Source organism: Durio zibethinus, chromosome 10, assembly GCF_047325235.1.
Source record: "Durio zibethinus cultivar Kanyao isolate XHJ-2024 chromosome 10, ASM4732523v1, whole genome shotgun sequence".
Lineage (NCBI taxonomy): Eukaryota > Viridiplantae > Streptophyta > Magnoliopsida > Malvales > Malvaceae > Durio > Durio zibethinus.
This window is the reverse complement of record NC_143171.1, coordinates 17,886,712-17,908,977: the sequence shown is the minus strand read 5'-3', so window position 1 is coordinate 17,908,977 and position 22,266 is coordinate 17,886,712. Positions and strand designations below refer to the sequence as shown.

Below are 22,266 nucleotides of genomic sequence, written 5' to 3'. Positions count from 1 at the left end.
TGGTGATTACTAGTAGGAATTAACTTATCCTAATAAATACCCTTACATTTTTTCTCCAAACACTTCTATGTTTCAAACCATTCGAATAAAAACCACTATAAGCCTTAATGTTTCAAGAGGGCTTGTGTTTAAATTCCATCTACACCAGATCATGACAAGATATAAAAGGATGGTAATCTTTTCCTAGGCAATGAATAATAAAGCAACTAATTTCTTTTTTTGGGTTTTTTCTTGGATTTCTTGAAAATCAAGTAAATAAGGACTCTTTTAAAAAACATAGATGTTGGTAACTTGGTTATGTATCAAGATTATGCTTCAAACTTGTCGAAGAAAAAAAAGAGCTCATCCATCAAGAAACCACCCAAATCTCTTCAAATGACCTCAAATACACCAATGCTTCAATTCACTTCCTAAAGTTATCATTTCTTCATGTCCTGGGGCACATTGACAAAAAAAGTAAGATTACTTATTACCCCTAAAACAATTTGAGTTATGACTAATCATTTTTATTTGTGGAGTGATATGAACAATTTGACATGTAATCAAGTTCATTCCACTTGGTTTTTTTTATCATATTGACCTTCATTAGGCGTGACATGTTAAAATGAAGCATTTTTCATGAATTGCATTTTTGGCAAAGTGGAGGAATGTAAACAAAATAAAACCAAAAAAAAAAAGAAAAAAAGTTGATTAAGACTTCATGTACTTGAGAAATTTGAATAAATCCAAACAAAAACTCAAAAATTGAAAAAACCAAAAACACCAAAAATGGAAAAAAAATCAAGAAAAGAAGAAAAAAAAAAGAGTCAAGAAAAGCCAAAAATCCAAGAAAAGAAAATTTGAAAAGTCTTTCTATTAACCCATTTTCTTAAAAGGAATTACTTTTCAATTTAAGTGACTATGTTTGAAATGACAAATGACTATCTTTGATTATCTTTTTAAAAACTTCAAATTATTTAGTTGCTATTCTTTTAAGCCTGATGAATTATTTCTAAATGAAATTTAGCCAAGGATCACTCTCCACATTGGGAGCAAGAGAGGGACATGTTCAAGAATCATGTATGGTGAAGTCCTATTCCAATTATAAAGATGGAACCTTATATGCCGAGGGACATATAAAGTGAGTTTTCAAAATTTTTTGCACTTACTCAATCAAAAGTAGATATGTGCAAAAAAAGTGAAAGAAAGAAAAGGAAACAAAAAGGGAAAAGAAAAACAAAGAGAAAAAGAAAAAAAAACCCACAAAACAAAATGGAGAAAGGAATAAAAAGATGGAATGGCAAAAGTGGAAATGAAAGGACAAACGTCCTAAATAACCCTTTCATACAATATGTAATGATCATTTTTTTATCACCGTTAAACATATTTTGGGCCTCTATTTTTTCTTTCAAAACCCTAAACCTTGGCCTACATTATGTGCTTTGACAAGTCCATTTTGTTCAAGCATGATGCTTAAACTAAAGAGCTTTTCCTTGTCAAATCACCATATAACCCATGAGCCTTGTGACTCCTTTCATTGCCTAAATACTTATTTGAACCATCATCCCAATATTGGATGAAATTTGAATTATTAAGTGCATGTTGGAATAATTAAGTAATGCAAAAAATGATGAAAGGAAAAAATAGAGGTTCTAGGGTGAAAACCCAAAAAGGGCAAGTCTAGAGCAAACGTAAATACTTTGAAGCCAATCTTGATATTGCCTAACCAAGTGAAAAAGGTTAATATAAAGTAACATAAACCATTTGAAAGATCCAAAGATCTCAATGTCCTAAAGTTTGAAATCCATTAAAAAAATTGATTTTGAAAATTTGAACTTTGTTTCCAATCCAAAATAACCTTTCAAAATCTATCAAAATGCCACATTTGGAGGCTAAAGAATGTGTCAAACATGTTTGGTTTTTAAAAAATTCATCATTTTTAAAAAAATTATCTTTCATTTGTGAGCCTAAATGGAAAAGTATACATCTCTTTTGTTCCCTTCAAATTGAAAAGCCTTCTTGAATGAACTGAGACCTTGATGTATCAAACTATTCAATCCATTAGAAAGGAAAATGTCATCTTCTTCATTTCTACTAAGGAATATGATTGCTACTTTTTGAATAGCCTACAAGTATGTAAATCAAGTAATAAAAGTATTCTGTATCGATTCCTTAAGGATTATAGAATGTAATGTTGGGCTGTTTATAATTACCAAAGGTGAAACCTTATGATCTTATATCTAAACAAATGGGAATTTAGGGTTTGGTTACAGGGAAAGTAAAGATTAAAGGTTATGAATTGGCAGAGATCTTAAGTTCACCAACCGTCACTTGGGAAGTAAAAGAATATTGCCAAAAACTAGATATAAGAAAACAATAATTGAAAGCTTAAAATTGTAAAGAAACTTGAGAGTAGGTTGAATGCTTGAAGTCTTGAAATAAAGATTGTATAAAAATAACTTAAAGAATAATAAAGAAAAAGGTTGGCCAAATCTTACAAAAATAAAAGAAAGCTTTGATCAATCTTGAAAAGAAAATAATGGTTGCTGAATATAAAGAAAGGAAAACAAGATTTACAACTTGAAAACAAGAAAAAGAAAGATCTTGAAAATAATACTTCTTTGATTAAAAGATTTTAAAGAAAACAAGGTTATTGGCAAATTTGTCACCTAAGCTAATAACTCTAAAGAACTAAAGAAATAAGAAAAGGGAAGAATGAATAGGATGGGATGATGAAAATGAGTGAATGGCCTCCCTATTTATAATGTAGGGTTTGGCCTAGGAGGGATATGCTTTACAAGAGTTTGTTTCCAATTCAAATACAAATGGATAAGCTTAATCTTGATCTCTAAAGTTTTATAGCTGAATGGGACTCGTCATGGTTGAGTGTTCTTCATCGAATGGTCTCTTGATGGTTCAATCTTAGCCCTTACTTGCATCTTGATCAAATCTTGAATAATCTCTTCTATAGGATTTGACTAAGGCTTGGAATTTCAAGATGAACATGATTTTTATCCAAGTCTTGAATTTCAAATAGATAAAATCCTACTCCAAGTTAAATTATTTAAGGTTAAGCCACAAGTTTCATGGTGAACTTCAAATTCCTCTTGGTTAAATGCGCCTAGCTTTCATTGTGAAAAAAGTACATAGTAGCTCTCTTGGAGTACCTTGGCTGAACATGATTGTACATGTAGAGTCCATGATCTTGCAAATTGATCATCTCCCTTACATGGTCGAATGAGTAAAGTCCTTGTGTGACATATTTCTTCATGACAAAGTAAAAGAGTCATTCTTTGATCACAATTCTCTCTTGGTTGAACATGATGGAGTCCCAATGCTTGCAAAAGTTGATCAAATGTGCCTTATCCCTTCTTGAAATTGAAATGGCCGAATGTGATAGGGGTCGATTAATCTTTATGCACTTCAAGCACTTGCTTTATTGCATGGATGGATGAAAGGAAGCTATAGGGTTTGGTTACCACCTTGCATTGCATGGCTAAATATGCATCTTCATGCATGGATTGCATGAAAATCAATTCCATAAGCCTTAAACCCAAAAATTATGAAAATAACATTAAAAGTACCACAATCAATAAAAAATTTTTAAATTTAGCACCAATTTTAACATGTAAAAACTCTATATATTTAAGTGCTATCATACCCCTACACTTAAATCTTTTGCTTGTCCTTAAGCAAAACCTAAAATCAACAAAATTAAATAATATTATAAATATCCTCAAAGTCATAAATTATACAAAACTTTTATCATACACTATTGCAAAATACAAAGATAAGAATAACATAGAGTCACAAGAATTTTTTTCAAAAGCAAGCTTTCAATACCTTATGTTATTAATACATACAAATCTACTCAATCTTTAATTCATGCATATAATGCAAGTAAACAAAACATAAAACACTTCATTACATTTCAACTCAAAGATAGAATAGACTTCATAAATATAATTATATAAACAAACTATTCTTTTAATTTTTTTGTGACATTTTTATGAAAAATGCCTTTAATTGAAAGATATAGTGATATTTTAACTAATAAATGTTGCAACAATGGATTCTAAAATTAATAAAGCATAGCATTTCAGAAAGATTTAATGGCGTTTGAACGAATAGACGCTGGTAGAAATTAGTGGCATTTAAGAAATAAACACCATTAATTTTTCCCTAAAACCCAGGTTTCCTTTTCTTCTTTATGCTTGATCTCTTTTCCTTTCCCATGTTTTTTTCTTCTTTACAAACCTAGGCCATTTGCTTCATTCTTTATTTTGACCTAAAATGAAACCCAGGTTTCCTTTTCTTCTTTGCACTCGATTTCCTTTCGTTTCCTAGGCTTCTTGCTTCTCTGCAAACTTAGGTCATTTGTTTTACTTTTGCTTTCGATTCTTTTTCTTTTCATGCCATTTCCAATGTGTTGTCTTTTTTTTCGATCTGATTCCTTTTCCTTTTCCAATTTGTTTCGAATCCCACCTTAAACTAAACCCTCAAGAACTTTACCGTTCACTTGCCACTATCGTTCCATTAATGACATTCATCTCCCTTTTCCATCCATGTACAACACTGGTTTAAGGTTAGTAATAGAACATTTATTTTGTGCTTATTTTCAAATTTTTGTAATTTTTAATTTTAATTTTTAGGGTTAATATTATTTTCAATCCCATGAGAAGTTGCGTTATCCAAGTGTGGAAGTATTTAGAAAATCCTTGTCTATCTTTGTCTTTGTTCCTCTTATGTCATTAATTTCTTTGTCTAGTTTTCTATTGTATGCTAAAACTGGTGGACTTGGCCAATGTTTGCAAGTTTGGTGTTTTAGTTCAAGCATTTAGAGTAGATTATTGAATTATAAATAGTTCTCTATCTCGAATTAAAACAATAGTACAAAATCAAAAAGTGTAAAGTTTTCTATCTAGTTTTTTATTATATGCTAAAACTGGTGGACTTGGCACTAATTGTTGAATTATAAATATTTTCACAGTAAATATGCCCAAATGTAATAAAGGAGTTGAGTATAAAAATGATATAGCTGATGTATTTCGGAGATCATTGGATGTTGCTGATTCTAGAGCTTCTCATTGGATGTTTACACCAGTAATGGATTACAATAAAAGGAATTACGGTATAAATTATAGCTTGATTTATAACCAATTGAAGCATGATTTGTATCCAAGTGTAGTAAAGGGATTTATTACAACTTGATTCATATCCAATTGTAAAATTTATACATATAATAAAGGGAATTATACATTGTAAAATTTAAAAACTTGCTTTCTTCATTTCCTTAGGAAATGAGTTTAATGCAGAGTCAATTAGGTAAGTACAAAGAGGTTGCAATGGATATTCATTCTATTTCGGTTGATGTGTGATCTTTTTCCAATATTTTTCATAGAAAGGTTATTACTTTATAAGTAGTGTGGTTATTTTTGGTTTTGCTTTAAAGGCTTAGAGATCATTTTTTCTATATGGACTTGCAAAGAATTTGTAAATAGTTATTTATGAACATGTAAAAGAGTGTGAGAATTTATTTGTCAGATCTATTGACCATGCTGCTGAGATGCATAAGTTGCAAGCCATGGTATGATTGATTAATATTGCTCTGTTATTTTCATTAAACATGTCTTCAAGAAACTTGTGATAGGAAATTGATGCTTGCTCAAATTAAAGGGAAATATGCCTACATTTACTAGTAAAATATGCTTATATCAACCTGTATACTTTTTTTTTTCAAAAAAAAAAAAGGAAAATCTACTAATCTACATATTTTTTTTTTAATTACAGGTCCAGGATTTGAAGGGTAGTGATGTGAAGTTGAAGTTGATATTGGATATACATAGACATGAATTTATTGATTCAAGGTTAGATTATTTATACAAGATGCTTGTTTTCATTTTCTTCTGTAATGAATTCACATCTAATTTGATACATTAAAGTTGACTTTATTTCCTATAGAATATGCTGGATACCTAAGCAATGTTTTGACAAATCACTCTCACAAAATTCCTCTCATTTACTACTGTTTAAATCTATTGTTTGGGGTTGACTTATTGTCATTGTCCATTGGTGGGAACTATGGAGATTACTTACAAGACATGACAGTAACCGGGCATTTCATGCCATGAAGAAAGTTATCTTGACAAGCTGTTCTGGGGGAAATTTTAGGCTGGAATTCTATTCCATTCATAATAGGGCTCCTTGGATTTTGACTATTAGTGCTAGTGTTACGAACATAAAGTTTCAGACTCCAATTACAATTGACAAGCAAATGGAAACTTTGGTAACCATCTTTCTCATCACAAAATTGCATTCCAAGACTCATTTCAATTTCAATATACCATTACCCGACCTCAAGTGTCATGTTCAACTCCAACATTATCATCATGCATATATTTGAGATGATGGAGCAAATGTGCAATTATGCCATATAAAGCTACAATGTTTGATAGTTTGATTATTCAATTATATTCAAAAGAAATAAATGTTATAAAGTGTTCAATAGTATGACAAAATATCATTACACATGCTCTTATTGTCGTATTGATATCATATTGTTCCTTGTCTATGAACTTGTTGGCTTTTAAATTTTGCATTAACGAGGGGTTTCTTTGAATACCTTCAACCTCAAAAGGAAAATGTATCATCTCGCCAGTGGAGCAAAAGCAAGCACAAATGATTCTAAAATCATAAGAAAAAAGTCCCCTCTTTTCTTTTTATATAAAGTTTTGTTATTAATGATATTGTTACATAATTTGTCACTACTTAAATGTGAAACTTTGTTGCAGTCATGACTCATGAATAAGGACCTGATCATCGAAGTCTTTGGCTTTTATGTGAGCTTTGAAATCCAATCTTAATAGATTTGATTGAACTCATTTAGATCCTCTCCTATATTTCTTTTTGTACTTGATATTGCAAGGCTGTTATGCATTTGCATTTAGAATTCTTTTAGGCATAAGCTCAGGTGCACTTGATTATGTAACCTTGTGGCTCGTTTCCTCCCCACTTCCACATTTTAGGTTTTTCCCTAAGCTTTTCTAAAACCTCTGGACTATACCTTGCTAATTGTTTCATTTCAAAATTTTTGCTACAAGTTTTTCTTTTTACCTTTTCAGGTTGCTGCATTTGTAACAATGTTTGTAGTAGTGTACATGAGAATATTCCTTGAAGAAAGTATTCCAAATCAAGTCGACAGTATAACACAACCAATCTTGAAAGAAAGGGAAGATGGATTCAATAGGATGGTAATGCACCTAGAAAGATGTTAGTATCCAAGAAAACTCCATCAATGGGAGATATTATTTGTTTGCTGAAGAGCAGGTTAGGCTTGCTATAGTAATATTTTCCTAGCACTTTGGCCTATTCTCAGAACTGGTAAAGTTAGGCTATCATTTTAAAGAAGTGAATGTATAAGTTGTTTTCATGACCTAATACTCACAATAGTTTAATGCAATTGTCTTATTATTAAAGTTTGAAATGACTAATAAAGTTTTAATTTCAATATATCATATTCCCGAGCAACAGTTGTTGCTTTCTTCAATAGGGCGGGATGATATCTTCATCAATGGTATGACTTCCTTTCTAATTATGAAATTATGACCTTTACCAAATAGGAACTTGAGATAAGTTTTCTGATCTCATGATCCAAATATACATAGCTGAAAATGACAAAATCAATGATTCAGAAGCAAACTCAAAGAAATGAACAAGCAAACTAAAACAAAAAATTAATAGGGTAGTAAAGCAATCACATGAAAATAAATTAAACAAAAACTTAAAACACTTGATTCAAATAACAAAATGCCTCTTGGGTGAATGCTCAACCCAGAAGTAACCTTATCAACCCCCAAATAACCATGAAAAGTCAAAGAAACAACAACCTAAAGCAAACATTAAAATCTGGAAATAGGTTCTGGACAACATCTGATTAAAATTAAGTTTCCATTCTCATTTGATAGTATTTGATCTCCAAATTTTTGTGGAAGTAACTAACTAATATGTAAACATGCACATAAATTTTCAAAAGCATTGGACATCATTTAGTACTTAAAATTTGACCAAAATCGTAGTGAAACAAAATCTGGAATATCAGCTTGGAAAATGAAATAGCTCCTACTAAATCTTAGATCTAGCTCAAAATATGCAATTTTACTGTCAAATTTTATAGAAGCTTAGATAGCTCATAGTTCAACAAGCAAAAAAAAGATTGATACAAATTGAAACAGAATTGAAATTGAAAAGTAACAAAAACCGAAACAAAATAAAATCTAAAAATAGAATAGCATTTTGGAAATAGCTTTTAAAGAAAGTTAAATTTGTTAGCTCAATTAGAACTACTTGATCAAGAGAAAGCATTGTAAATCAAGCTAACAAGTGGAGGAACAGTATATAAAATGCTCATGATTTGTTGAAAATAAAATCAACTTGAAAATTAATTAAACAATAGCAAACATCAAACCTAGAAACTTAAAAACTGTGTCGAATACAAATTGAAATTGCAAGCTTAAATGGAAAATGTTTGCTTAAAGGAACCAAAGTAGAGCTAAATAACAAGTAAAGGAATGTAAAAGAAACTTAAATAATTAAAAAAAAAAAGGAAAAACAAAGAACAAAGACTAAATAGCCAAGAACATAGTAGCTATGGAGCCGCAACACCTGGAGTTCTAGCCAAGAAAAAAAATGTTGAGGCATGTATGAAGAGGGACTCTTCTATAGCTGAATGAAAGCTTTTTTAATGTTTGATCCAAGCTTTACATGATACAATCTCAACCTTCAAAAATGCCAAGTCAGCTCAAGGATATTTGGAAGATAGATAGCCGCCCATAATCAATTTTGCACTAGTTGAAATTTCCAGCTAGCTTCCTCCCTCATGTCAGGCTTGTTTTGCCAATCAAATGAGGTGTATTATTGGCTTCCCATTTAAGGTGAGTTGTCATCCTTCTAAAGTCTTCAAATGTTGCATTTTGAGCTGTCTAAATTGACCAAACACTAGTTGATAGCAAATCTTGACAAAGTTGGCAACATTTTTAGTTCAACTTGGTGCAAGTCTTCTTCATCCAAAATTTAAGCAAGAAAATTTGTAACGTATGGGGACTTTTTATGCGTAAGTAGCTGGCTTTTTCCTTTCTTTTTCTTTTTTTTTGTCTCATGTGCATTTTCTTGGAAGAGCTTACTTATTACATCAAAAACTTTGGAACCCATGTGCACACTGCCAGCATCTTTTTCTTAGTTGCAACAGGTATTAACTTTGAGCTGTTATGCTAGTTGTATTTCCCTTTTTTTGTAGCCTATGTGATGACATCTTAAATGGACCTATGATAATTTTATAAAAAATGAAATTATCAAATAGCAGTTGCAAATTGATGATACTTGCTTAACTTTATGAATGGTAATACTAACTAGTTTGTTGATTCATTTAGATTTCAAATATTGAAAGATCTAATACCAAACACTAATTAAAATAGAGATATAGCTTCATTCCTGCCAGAGGAATGTCATGATTCTCGCTAGAGGTATGCCATGAATCTGGAAATGAAAAATGTCATACCATATTATTTATCTAACTATTTACCTTTTGAAAAAAATTATGCTTTAAAAATTTCTTGATGGGAACAATATTCTTTTGTAGGTGATAGAGTATGTCCAATATTTATAGAAAGGGGTCAAAAATATGAGGGTTGATACCACGAATGGAGTTCTCAACCCACAAAATTCAAAAGCCATGGGTATGTTTTTATACTAAATGCTTTCTATCTTTAGGGTTTAAATAATTTTTTTTTATGGCTTAAGTAGTTAATTTACGGTTTAAAAGGCATGCTTATGATGATTTGTGTACATCTTCTTCATTAAGCTATTATGTATTCTATCATTTTTTTTCAAATGGGAAATTCAGTTTCATTAGGCTTGTTAAGTATAAAATTGCTTCAAATCTTTGATAAGCATAAAATCTTTGGATAAGCAAAAAATTGCTTAAGCAATATTTTTCCATACAGTTATGGAATCTTTTGCACTAGTTTCTCGACTGTCAGGGTTTATTATTCAATCTATAAGAAAAAACTTGTGGATCAATGAACCATTTGCTATGATATTTATGTCAAAAGTTTTAGTTCTTATTGATTGAAAATTACTTTTTACGTGTTTTGCTCACTCCTTAAAATTGCCTCTTATTGCTGAATGGCAAGCTAACTGGCCATGAACAATGTACAGCCTTTGATAGTATAGATCCAAGGGCAACCTAGTGCTCAAAAGAGTGGTTATTGCTCTTCCTAAAAACTTAACAATGTATTAAGAAGCTCTCTTTCTTTTGTAGTACGTTGCCTCTCATGGCTTGTAAGATTACTTGTAACTCATCAATGGCAAATTTATTTGTTCTTGTTCATTTCTACACACTTGTTAATGTGAAAGGCTTGTACAATGCATGATTGTTGATTTAATAATAATGTTCTTTGCTTTCTCATACCAAATATTCTTTAAGTGTAGTTGTTACTATGTCTAAAAATGAAAAAAATGGTGTTTGTACTTAGATATTTAAATATTTGTAATATCCTGTTTATAAATTTAAATTCGTTTTTATTTCTTTCAATAAATTTTTATTTAATTATAGTAGTAAATTTAGAAAAAATAAAAAAAGTAATTTTTTTAATTTATAGCAGCTTTTGTAATGAAAAACACCATTAAATTTTTTAATTAGAAGCATTTGTATAAAAAAAATATCGCTAAATTTATTGGTGTTTGTAGTGAAAAATACCACTAAATTACAAAATTAGCGGCATTTGTGTCCAAAAATGCCACTAGATTTAATGTTGTTTTCTGGCACAAACATAACTAATTTCTATAATTTAGCAATGTTTGTGTGTAAAGCATTTTTTTGACATAAACGCCATTAAGTTAATGGCATTTTTTTCTTAAATGCTACTAGTTTTCCTTACGCAAGCATAGTCAACACTCTCAATGATGTTTTTAGCAAACACCACATTTAGCGGCATTTATAAATGTTGCTAAATATGAAAAAAAAAAAAGGCCACTAAAAACCTATTTTTCGTTAGTGATATGCTCCCGTTCCACTAATGTTAGACCTACATATTTAACTCATGATCAGGTTTTTCAAGGTTGTAATGTAAAGTTTGGGTCAAGGTAAGAAAAAGGGAATTTTTAGGCTTAAAAACCCTAAGCTTACTTTTTTTGAATTTCTTAGACTTTGAATAAGTGGGAGCTCTTTTGGCAACTTTGACTTGTGAGGCATCACTTAATTTTTTGTTTTTAAGGTATTTTTTTTATCTTAGCCATTTTTGGCTTTTATTAGGCTTTGCCTTTCATGCTTGCCATTTTCTTTCTTTCTTTCATTTCATTCCTTGTGCCTCCCTTTCTCCCAAAATCAATAACATGTCCATACAAATGTAAGCACAATAGGTTAGGTCAACAAAAGAAAGAATAATAAAAATCAAAGAATAGACTTCTTGGGTTTGTAATATGGCTAAAATAAAAAAAAAAAGAATGGATTAATATAAAAGGCTTCAAATAAGGGTATTAGGGATGCATTATCATAGGGTGGCTTGGAAAAGGCTCAAACTGTCTAAAGAACTACCTAAATCATCTCTTGAGTCAAATACAATTTAGGATTTTGCCTTAAGGTTAAGTAGATGAATTATAGAGCACTTATTCATATCCTCAAATCTCATGTAAATCCACATGTGACAAATTTTCACAAAAATCATAGCATTTCATTAAAAGAGAATAGAAATATATGTATAAAAATCATATCCAAATAAAAGACATATTTAAGAATTCTTTTCAAGTTCCATTATATCCATACTTAAACTCTAGATCATACTTTAGTCACTTTAAGAGAATATGTATAACTTCAACTAAATGAACATCATAATGATATTTAGCAAGTTAATTGGGTTTGAAAGCAAAGATGGGTTAAGATTTCCAAATCCTTTAAGTCAAAAAATTTTCTTCCCCTCCCACACTTGAATGGAATCATGTGTCAAGAATAAAATAAGGGAAAAAGAAATAGTCCTAAAAAATTTTTTTAAGATCAAATCTTAATTGCATGAGGCATCCTCCCTACTTTTCTTCATCCCTAAAAATAAAACAACTCAAACAAAAGCATTAGAAACACAGTTGTCCTAATAAAAGATAAAGAAATAAAAAAATGATAACCATTAATGTAAAATTTGGGTTGCCTCCCAAGTAGCACTAGTTTTGGTCAAGCTTGACCATCCCTAAATCTATGGCTCAGATAAACATACCATTTCCTTCATTTGTCTTATAGTCCCTCCCTGGTATACTTTCAATAGATGCCTATTAACCTTAAAAGGTTGCCTTTCTTCTTCATCAATGATTTTTACAACTCCATAAGGAAAAACTTAGGTCACAATAAAGGATCTACTCCATCTTAACTTTATCTTACTAAGAAACAGTTTTAGTTTGGAATTAAAGAGCAACACTTTCTATCTAGGCTCAAAATTCTTTTCCATTACCTTTTAATCTTGCCATCACTTCTTTTTTTCTTTGTACAGCTTGGTATTTTCATAAGCTTGTAGTCTAAATTCATCCAATTCATTTACTTGTAGCATCTTTCTTTCACCAAATAGAGTTTGATCAAAATTCAAATTTCAAATGGCCCAATAAGCTTTATGTTCAAACTCCACAAATAGATGACATCCTTTTCCATAGACTAACATGGAGACATTGCCAATAGGGTCTTGTTTGCCATTTTATAAGCCCATAATGAATCGTCCAATTTGGCTACCTAATCTTTCTTAGAATGATTAACTATCTTTTTAAGAATTCTCTTTATCTTTCTATTAGAGACCTCAACTTGCCAACTTATTTGTGGATGATATGTAGTGGCAACCCTATAGGTCACTCTATATTGGCTAGCAATTTTTCAAAGATTTTGTTACAAAAATAAGTGCCTTCATCACTAATAATGGCTCTAGGCATGCAAAATCTTGAAAAAATGATCTTATTCAAAAAGTGACGTATTATCTTGGCATCATTAAAATGTGAAGCAATTGCTTCAACCCATTTTAAAACAAAATCAGCTAGCAAGATGCATAGTTTCCCATAAGATGACATAAATGGCCCCATGAAATCTATTCCCCAAATGTCAAAGATTTCAACTTCTAGGTTGTTGTTAAGGGGCATGTCTTGTCTCTTAGTCAAGTTACCAACCCTTTGGCATCTATCACACTAAACATCAAATCTGTATGCATATTTAAACATAATAGGCTAATAAAAACCACATTGCAATACCTTAGCTATCGTTTTTTTCCCTCCATAGTGCCTTCTATATTTTGAGGTGTGGCATTATTGAAGAATGCTTTCTACATCTTTCTTAAAATCTCATTTTCTTAAAACATGATCTTTGCATTGCTTAAATGGGAAAGGGTCATTCTAAATGTAATACTTAACATCATATAAAGTTTTTTCTTTTATTGATAAGTTAAGTTAGGTGGGAGAACATTACCTACAAGATAATTTACTAAATTAGCGTATCATTAGCATATCATGGTAGTCTTTGAATGGCCAAGAGTTGTTCATTAGGAAAGAACTCTTAGATGGCTTCCTTATCCTTGTCTTTTTTTTTTATCCTTGACAGGTGATCTATTACATGGTTTTCACACCCTTTTTTTTTTTTATCTCTAAATCAAACTTTTGTAATAATAGTACCTATTTGATCAATCTGGGTTTTGCTTATTTTTTCATGATCAAATACTTGACGATAGCATGATCTGTGCATACAACCACTTTGGTTCCTACCAAATAGGGCCTAAACTTTTTAAGTGCAAAGATCATAACAAATAATTCCTTTTCTATTGTAGCATAATTAAGTTGTGTATCATTAAAAATCTTACTTGCATAGTGAATAAGGTGGAAGATCTTATCTTTTCATTGCCTTAATACAGGCTTTACTATAATATCACTTGCATCACACATTAATTCAACAGGTTGTTTCCAATCAGGCCATGAGAGAATAGGTGCAATGATCAACTTATCTTTTAGAAGTTGGAATGCTTTAGCATGGCCGGGGTGAAGTCGAACTCGACATCTTTTTCCAATAGTTGGCATAATGGCTTAGAGATTTTGGAGAAGTCATGAATAAATCTTCTATAAAAACAGCATGCCTTAGAAAACCTCTAGTTTCATTGACTAAACTCAACTAAAGGAGTTTTTCAATTACATTTATTTCAGCTCGATCCATTTCTATCCTTTTAACAAATACCTTATGTCCAAGTATAACCCCTTCTTGAACTATGAAATGACATTTCTTCCAGTTTAATACTACATTGGTTTCTTCACATTTTTAGAGTACCTTAGACAAGTTAGTAAGACATAGTTCAAAGTTATCTTCAAAAATAAAAAAATAATCCATAAAAACCTCTAAGATTTCTTATACCATGTATAAGAAAATTGCCATCATATAGGACTGAAATGTTACAGGAGCATTGCATAACCCAAAAGGCATTCTCCTAAAGGTAAAAATACCATAAGGACATGTGAAAGTGGTTTTCTTTTAATCTTGAGGGGCTATGGGTATTTGATTACAACCAGAATATCTATCAAGTAAGCAATAATACTCATGTCTTACCAACCTATCAAGCATTTAGTCTACAAATGGCCAAGGAAAATAATTCTTGTGAGTGGCTTTGTTAAACTTATTATAATACAAGCAAACCCTTCATCAAGTTATAGTTTTTACATGGGGATAAGCTTATTATCCTCATTGGTCACTACTGCCATGCCCTCTTATTTGGTACACATTAATCTAGACTTACCTATGAGTTAGATGAAATTGGATAGCTAATTCCAGCATCTAGCCACTTATGACTTTTTTCTTGACCACCTCTTTTATAGTAGGATTTAAACGTCTTTGCTATTCAATTATTCCCTTTTGTTCATCTTCTATATGGATTTTATGCATGCATATGGTAGGGTTGATTCCTTTGATTTCTTGCTATTACCTAAGCAAATGCCTTTTAATGCTTTTTCAACACGTCTAGCAACTTTGCCTCTTGCTCTTGGCTCAATGCTAAAGAGATAACAATTAAGGGAGTGGATGTTTCACCCAAGAATGCATACTTCAAGTAAGAAGGCAAAGGCTTCAATTCTACCTCCGAAGGTTCCTTAATGGATTATTTAATGGTTGCTTTCACCTTGCATTTTGTCATTACACTAGTGGTTATAACTCTAGCTACTTCTTAAGCCTCTTTATGTACCTTCATGTGAAAGATTTCTTTTTGATCATGCATACTCATTAATAGTTCCCCCTTCTGCATATCAATTATGGCTTTTTCTATCTTCAAGAAAAGTTTCCCCAATATAACTAGCACTTTGACTTTCTTATCAATTTTTAAGATTATGAAATCTGTTAGGAGCATTAGCCTTCCTATTTGTACCATTAAGTTTTCAGCCACACTTTTAAGGTGTTTAATTGATCCATCAACCAACTGTATTATGGTTGTTGTTGGCTTAAGCTTTCTTTTTTCAAATTTTTTGAAAATTAATAAAGGTATTACATTAATACTGGCACCAATATCACACAAAGCTTTATCAAAATATTGATTACCAATAATGTAAAGAATGGTGATACTACCTAGATCACGTAGTTTTGGTGAGATCCCCTATTGTATGATGGTGCTGCTCTCTTAGGTAATTGCCACCATATAATGATCCTCTCATCTTTTTTCTTTTAATAAAATTCCTTTCAAGAACTTGGTGTATTTAGGCATGCATTCAATGGCTTTAGAAAAATGAATGGTGACTTGCAAATTCATGAAGAGTTTAGCAAATCTTACAAATTGCCTTTTTTTTTTTTTGTCTTTGGAATCTTTGAGGAAATGGAATTTTTGGATCCTTTAACCTTAAGGGAGCATTAGATACATGTTTGTCAATTTCTATACTTACCTCTGGCACTTTGGGGATCACTTTTGGAATAGGTTATGCACTAAGTAGAGTTTTTCCACTCCTTAAGGTTATAGCTATCACCTCATCATGTTGCTTTAGGAGATTTTTGACCAGTGTGGTAATTTGTGATTCCATGTTTTCAATAGATTTAGCTTGGTCTTGTGAGGTAGATTGTTGATGTGCTATGGTATTAAGGATGAGTAATTTGTGGTGTTGAAAGAATTAGACAATTTCATGGAGTTCTTCACATACATCATAGGAGACAAAAAGGCTTTGTATAGTATTTACATGGTTGGCTTAGGGTTGGCTTCCTAAGGCTTCAATTTTCTTGGTAAGGGTGACTAGTTGAGAATTGATAGAAGTAATAGAATCAATGTCAAACAAACCAACATACTTTTTACTAACCTTTCTTTTCATACTCCACTGGTAATTATTATCAGTCATCTTTTCTATAAGCTTATTTACTTTCTCATGAGTCTTGCTCATAATAGCCCTTTCTACAATTAAATCTAAGGTGGTTTTCATAGATGGTGTGAGACCATTATAAAAATTCTAGATTTGAAGCCACTATGGTAGATTATGGTATGAGTATTTTCTTAATGGCTTATTAAATCTCTCATATCCATTATACAATGTTTCACTATTAGCTTGTAGAAATGTGGTGATCTCATTCTTTAGCTTTGCCATCTTTATTGGTGGGAAAAACTTTGTTACAAACTTTTGGACCAAGTCATCCCAAGTTATGGTTGAATCGGGTGGTAGAGAAGACAACCAACTTTTCCCTTTGCCCTTAAGAGAAAAAGGAAATAATCTTAGTCTAATAGCTTTATTAGAAATACCATTATAGCGAAAAGTATCACATAATTCAATAAAGTTAGAAAGATGGAGATTTGGATCATCGTTTAGTAACCCTCCAAAATTCATAGAAGTTTGGACCATTTATATGATTGAAGGCTTGATTTCAAAGTTGTTAGCTTGAATAGCTAGCCTTTTGATAGATAGTCAAAAACCATTTGCATTAGGAACTACGTAGTCCCTTAAAGTTCTTTACCCTTCATTATTTGCATTGGCCATAAGAGTTGGTACATGTGGTGTTGATTGCTCTTTTTTTTTTTTTCTAAAGGTTATTTGAATTTCTTAATCAATATGAGCTAAGTCACCACTTTTGGATCTAAGCATGCAAATAAGAAAAAATCAAAGAAAGGTAAAAAAAAAAAAAGTAAATAAACAAAAGAAAAAGGTTTAGATTATAAGAGTTTAAAAAATCTGTATTTATATTGAAAATACTGCTATAATCCTCAATAATGGCACCAAAAACTTGATTGCTACTTTTCATATAGCCTGTAAGTGTACAAATCAAGTAATAAAAAGAAGTATTCCAATATCATATCCTCAGGAATTATAGAATGTAATGTTGGGTTGTCCAAAGGTGAAGCCCTATGATCTTATATCTAAACAAATGGGAATTCGACATTTAGTTGTAGGGAAAGTAAAGATTAAAGGCAATGTGTAGGTAAAGATCTTAAGTTCATCAACTGTCACTTAGGAAGTAAAAGAATATTGCCAAAAACTAGATTTAAGAAGATAATAATTGAAATCTAGAAAAAGTAAAGAAACTTGAGAATAGGCCGAATGCTTGAAGTCTTGAAATAAAGATTGTATAAAAATAACTTAAAGAACAATAAAGAAAAAAGTTGGCCAAATCTTGCAAGAATTAAAAGAAAGCTTGGATCAATCTTGAAAAGAAAATAATGCTTGCTAAATATAAAGAAAAGAAAACAAGATTTGCAACTTAAAAGCAAGAAAAAGAAAGATCTTAAAAATTATACTTCCTTAATTAAAAGAATTTAAAGAAAACAAAAGCTTTGTGGTTATTGGCAAATAAATCACCTAAGCCAATAACTCACCTAGGACTAAAGAATTGAAAGAAAAGAGCTAAAAAAAGAAAAGAAAAGAAAAATGAATGGGATGGGATGGGATGGGATACGATGATGAAAATGTGTGAATGGTTTCCCTATTTATATTGGAGGGTTCGGCTAAGGGAGATATGCTTTAGAAGAGTTTGTTTCCAATTAAAATACAAATGGATAAGCTTAATCTTGATGTTTAAAGTTTCTTGGCCGAATGGTCTCTTGATGGTTCAAGGTTGGCCTTTGCATGCATTTTGATTAAATCTTGAATAATTTCCTCCGTTGGATTCGGCTAAGGCTTGGAACTTCAAGATCAAATTGATTTTTATCCAAGTCTTGAATTGCAAATAGATAAAATCCTACTCCAAGTTAAATTCTTCAAGGCTAAGCAACAAGCTTCATAGTGAATTTCAAATTCCTCTTGGCCAAATGCACCTAGCCTTTATTATGGAAAAAGTACATGATAGCTCTCTTAGATTGCCTTGGCTAAACATGATTGTACTTGTAGAGTTCATGATCTTGCAAATTGATCTTCTCCTTTGCATGGTCGAATGAGTATAGTTTTTGTGTAATGCATTTTCTTCATGGCTAAGCAAATGGTCATGCTTGGATCATAATTCTCTCTTGGACAAACATGATGGAGTCTCAATGCTTGCAAAACTTGACCAAATGTGCCTTATCCCTTCTCGAAATTGAAATGGCCAAATATGATGGGGGTTGAGTTATCCTTGTGCATTTCAAACACTTGCTTTGCTGTATAGATGAAGGGAAGCAATGGAGTTCAGCTACTAGCTTGCATTGCATGGCTGAATATGCATTTTTATGAATAGATTGCATAAGAATCAATTCCACAAACCTTAAACCCAAAAATCATGAAAATAACATTAAAAGTACCAAAATCCATAAAAAAAAATTTAGAATTTAGCACCAATTTTATTATGTAAAAACTCTATATATTTAGATGTTATTAGAATACCAATTTTCAAGAGACTCCAAAGTCACATTTGTTTGAATTTTTTATTATAGAATTTAATTATGTAAGGCAACTTTGTTGATCATTTTGAAAAATTTTGAGTGACTAGTTAAGCACTTTTGTAATGAATAAGGAAATCATTTAGACTGGTTTTGATTTAAAAAAATGTTTCCTAATAAATAATAAACATTTTTTGAAAAGAAAAATAAATTCTTTTAAGCACTTAAAGATTAGAAGGAGCATAGTTGTTTGTCATCTTTGTTTTTTCATATATGCATCATTAAGTTTGAAGTGACCATACGAATGTGGTATGTTGGAATCAATGAGGGAAGGAAGAAGGAAGGATAAATTGAGAGTGAAAATGAAAAGAAAGCCAAGAAATCCTATTTAAGAAGAAAAAAGAGTGAAATCTGGTAAAGAAACAATAAGTAAAGTAGTGGAAATAATAGGGAGAAGGACATTGGGAAGTGGAGAAGGACATTGGGAAGTGGGAAAGGCATTCTTTTAGAGGGAAAAATTCAAAGAAAACAATTGGATGAGCAAAGAAGAGTAAAAAGAATTGAAAATGAATGATTTTGAAGCATTTACATCTTTTGGCATGAATATTCATCATTAAAAAAGGCAATTGCATCATTGGGATAGATATTTGTATTTGCATTTGCATCATTATGAGAAATTTTTAAGTGCACTTTTTCAAAAGACATCTACATTGATATTAGCATTTGCACTTTTGTTAAAAGGCATTTGCATCGTTAGACTAGAAATAGGCATGCGTACCTTTATTAAGGACATCTATATCATTGGGAAAAATATTCGCATTTGCATCCTTGTAAATGAATTTGCATCACAAAAAAGGAAGGTACATTTCCATCATTGGTAAGGATTTTTGCATATGCATCTTTATAAAGGGCATTTGCATTTGTATAAAGACATTTTCATTTGTATTTTGGTAAAATTCATTTACATTTTGCATCAAGATTGTTGATTATTCACATAAATAGAATAGAGATTTATATTCACCTTTTGGTAGATAATGATTGCATGGATCATTGCATTCACATATTTAAAAGCATTAGCATTTGTATGATTGGAATGGCATTTGCATATGCATATTTGGATTAGACATTTATATTTGCATCTTTTTTTAGTAGTTGCATATACAGCATTAGGGTATCCATTTGCAATTACATCTTGGTAAGAGTTATGCATTTACATCACCTAGATATTTGCATCATTCAAATAAAAATTTTGGATTTGCATTTTGTTAGCTCAAGGGTAGATAACAATCCAAAATGGAGTGAATTGGATTGTCTCCAAATTCTTTTCCAAAAATAAATTTTCAAGTAAATGTAAATGGGAAATTGAAAAAATAAGAAATGTATGAAATTAAAGCACAACTAAATAACAACAAAAATAAAAGAGTAGGGATAGAAAAATCAAACTCAAAGATTTATAGAGGTTTGGTACTTCTCCATAGGCACCTATGTCCTTTCTCTCAACCTTACTTGCCAAGAAGCGCAATCCATTAATTGAAATGCAAAATGCAATCTACATCTTTTCTAAGCTAAGATAGCAACCTCTAATTTTGTACCTTTCTAGGCGACGGTAACAACTTCTAATCTCACAAAATGAGTTTCTACAAACACTCTTAAAACCTTTCAAAAAGATGCATCACCTCTTGATTACAATTTAGCTATAATGTTTTGCAACTAAAAACTCCTTTCGAAGGTTAAGTTTTTTCCTAATGAAGTACAAGGGATGATGAATGAACAACAAAAAATAGTTTAGATTCAACAAATACAAAGGATATTGAATTTATGTTCTAAAAACTCTTGAATTCTTGAGAGAATAGAATTAAGGCTTATTGATGCATGCTCTCTTACTTCATAAGTGTGTTGGAATGCCCAATTTATAGATAAAATGAGTTTGTAGCCATTAGGAATTGTTTGGAGAAGGAAATTCACATTTATCTCTTAAAAACTAGCTGTTGGAGGCTATTTTCGTTGAAAGGATTGATTAGTTTTGATAGGGGATCAATTGGTTCTTGAATTTCACTCAAATTTTAACTGTCATAGCATAAGGGATTAATCCCTTTTGATACCCGATCGATTGGTTTTTGTTGATTTTATATGTGAGTTGATTCTGGATGAAAAATGTCATTGGTTGTCTCATGTTTTACACTTTACTCACTAATTTGATTATATCTTGAGTTGTACAACTCCAAATCAAGATTCATTTAAAGATTTAGAAACTAGACTTAAGGGGCTTTTATCCATATAAAATTCACCATCTAATTCAATATATAAAAATTATAGTGAATTTTCAAAACTACCCCTTATGTAGTTGTTAGACAACTACATAGTCTCTGGTAAAAATTCAAATATTTTCTTAGAAAATTTGAATTTGAATTTTGTTTAGTCCATTAGAAAGTAGACTCAAAAGGCTTTCCATCCATATAAAATTCAAATATTAATACTTTGTAAATTAATACAAAAAAATAAATTCAATGTTGAAAAACCTTATTTTCACAAAATATCTTTTTCTAGTTAATCCATTTCTTAAAGCCAATATTATTAAGATTCTATTGAGTCCACGTTGAATAAGTTCACTTTAAAAAAAAATTAGACTTCCATTTAAGCTCAATTAAATAAGTTTTAAAGATGGTTAATACAAAAATAAAAAGAAAAGTTTGTTCAAACTTTGAAAAACATTTTACAAAGAATTGTCAATCTTGGAAATTTGTATTTTGGATATAAACATTAAGAGCAATCTTTTATAACAATTTTCCAAGATATTGTTTAAATAAAATATCACTTTGAAAAATATATTATTTATTTAGTACCAAAAATAATAAAATTTAAGAACATATACTAAATAAATCTTTTTTAAAATCTTGATCAAACTTATTTAGTTTAATGTTTTATCATGTCAAAATAAGAATCAATTCACAGCTAAGAATCTCCTCTTTTTTTATATGACAAAACTTAAAAATAAATTTACTTAATGAAAGGTTTTCTTTTAAAACATTTAATATTTTTGAAAATTATATTTAAAAAAAACTCCTTAAACAATGCATGCTTTCTAACAAAACTTTCCCTTAACTAATGCATTCTTCATTCTAATCCGACACTCATAATTCAATATACAAATTTGTTAAAGCATATATATCTATTAAAAGTAGCCACATATATGTATATCAAAGCAAATTTATCCACAAAATATTTCTCTTCCTTTTTCTCATTGCAAAAAGGAGATCAATTCAAAGCATAAAACAAAATTCAAGATCAAATAATATAATGCATAAAGAATCAGTGCATTCAAGTGTAATATGCACAATGAAATTCAAATACATGTATTCAAGCACAAAAGCATAGATGTATCAATGTATCCAATTTTAGCATTTAAGCACAATAGTCTTAAATTTACTACATGAAACTTATGAGCAGAAAGATAAAATAATGACATGCATACTACTCATAAATC

At 30.6% G+C, this 22,266-nt stretch overlaps 1 long non-coding RNA gene across 2 annotated transcripts in view; it reads left to right on the top strand.

Moving 5' to 3' along the window:
* The first annotated feature begins 4,051 nt into the window (after window positions 1-4,051).
* Window positions 4,052-22,266, top strand: part of LOC111291996 (uncharacterized) — a 32,020-nt gene continuing 13,805 nt past the window's right edge. Inside the window, exons 1-4 of one of the 2 annotated variants that reach the window (XR_016345802.1) lie at window positions 4,052-4,564; window positions 5,770-5,846; window positions 7,101-9,497; window positions 9,614-9,710. This is a non-coding gene — a long non-coding RNA (uncharacterized LOC111291996). Of the gene's footprint in view, window positions 4,565-5,769; window positions 5,847-7,100; window positions 9,498-9,613; window positions 10,478-22,266 lie in introns of those variants that run through there. The other variant, XR_002690465.2, reaches the window with a different exon arrangement.